The following is a 2364-nucleotide window of genomic DNA, read 5'->3' on the forward strand; positions in this document are numbered from 1 at the left end:
GAATATAGTGAAATATAAGAACAGACTTTAGAAGAACATATTAAGCAAAAGTGAGAATCAATATTTTCTCCAATTTTGATTTAAAAACCCAGTCAAAATTATAATAGATTTTTTGTTAAAATAAATCAAAATTCTAAATTTTATATAGAAATGCGGAAGATCTATGAGACAAAATAATATTGTTAAGAAAGAAAATATTCAAGATTCACACTAAACATTTTCAAAACTGACTATAAAATTGTCATAAGGGGTGGGAAACTGATAAATAGAACTGAGTAGATAATTCAGAAATATATCTACCCACATAAAGCAAACTGATTATTCACAAAGACCCCCTCACAGAAATTTCAAAATTAAGAACAAACTCAACAATTTGTTCTGAAACAACTGATTAAGTATAAGGAAGAATTAACCTTGAGTCCTACCAGGATACACCCCAAATTAATGCTAAGTGTTTTATAAACTTGAAGATTAAAGCTAAAATAATAAATATTTTAGAATAAAACATATAAACTCATTCTTTAATAAAATACTTTGGATACTGTGAACCCACTGACACACAAATATTGATAATAAGCTCTTTAAAACAAGGTGCTAAAATTAAGCATATGATATTCAATGGTGAGTTCCCTAAGTAAAAGATTATATAGTTAAGAGTTCATTTTAACTTCCATTTTAACATGTATCATTAGTTCACCTAATCATTATTGAAACACAACTTTCTTTTTTGCCTTCACACAATGCATTAATATTCAAATAAATAAATATATACTCTTCAGTGCTGTTTACAGTGTTTGCATATTTAAGAAAGTAGTTGATACATCAATAGAAATTCACTTTTTTTAAGTTTTATAGAAATTGATATGTTCTTTGTAGATTTAGAGCATAAAATTAAAATGATACAATTACTAATAATCTTATTTATTTTAATTATTAATTTAGTATTATTTTATGTTATGCAAATTTCATAAGTTCTATAAATAATCATACAAATTAACATTATATTATTTAATAATTAGTAAGTATTTGAAGTATCCCAATTCTTTATGAGTATTTTGTTAAAGAACAATGCTGACAGTTGTGACAAAAGTATTTGATAAAAGCAAAGAGATGAATATTAAGTGTTTGTCCAATTATAATCAAAAGAAATTGTTATCCTTTGTGTATTTTGCCTTTGATTTATGAGGAAAAGCACTCTTGAATATAAGCTGCAGTATCTTCAGCCAGGGAGCACTAACAGATGAAGTTTAAGTCATTTAGGATATGAGTAAAGGAGGTTAAAAAAATGTGGAACTGTAAGTAGTGCAGCAGCTCCTCTAGGATTTTTTCAAAATGTGAAAAATGTAGTACAGAATAATCATAAGATTTTCTTGAAGATATTGGGACTGCATTAAAGGAGGGGACAAATTCCAGGTTAAGTCCCTCCTGTGGGGCACTGGGGTAGGTAATCTCATTTTCTAAGTAGCAACACCTATGTCCTTACTGTTTCTCAATGTTTTCATATTTACCCTTGGAGTGTGGAATTCTCGAGGAATGTAAGACTTCACACACTCTGACATTCATAACTACTTCATAGACAATCCAGGCTGTGAAAGAGACAGACTTAAAGGGATTTTGAGATAAAGACAGGCTGGTACATCAAAATCTTTAGGACTGGCAATCTGTCCTACAGCAAGATCTAAATTATGATTTGTTTCTTCCTATGCAAGTTTTGTAAAATTATACCTTTCCATGAATTGTTTATTTATTCATAATATTCTTAATTTTCATATGATAATTCTCTTAATTTCTTTAGTCATTGCAGAGCAATTGAGATATTTTCTTCTTATATGTTTTAATATGTTATTTTGCTCCAGAAATTGTCTGTGTTTATAATCTATGTTGCTGTATCTTGGTTAATGTCCTACTCTGCAAACCTGAATAGGTTGCATTTTTGAAAAGAGTACTGAATTGACTAATTTAATCTTTTTTTTCTAATGTTTGCATGTGAGCTATAACTTTAAACAATTAATTTTATCACACTTGTCTCAATATTCCCATATGTATCCAAAATGCTACATAATTTTCTTTAAGATTTTCAACATGAGATATTTAAAAGGGTGTTTTTAAATTCTAAATTATGTGAGAATTTTATAATTACTTTTTATCATTGATTCTTATTTACATTAAGGAAACAGGATATTCTAATGTTATTTAAAATTTTTGAAATGTGTAGACTTTAGTTATAACCGAAAATATCAACAACTTTTTGAAAATATTTTGAGTGCTAAAATAATTTGTGTTATGCAACTTTTGACAACTATATTTTGTGCATGTCTACGGATCATATTTGTTAATCATATTCAGATATTTTAACTGTATCTT

Source organism: Macaca thibetana, chromosome 12, assembly GCF_024542745.1.
Source record: "Macaca thibetana thibetana isolate TM-01 chromosome 12, ASM2454274v1, whole genome shotgun sequence".
Taxonomy (NCBI): domain Eukaryota; kingdom Metazoa; phylum Chordata; class Mammalia; order Primates; family Cercopithecidae; genus Macaca; species Macaca thibetana.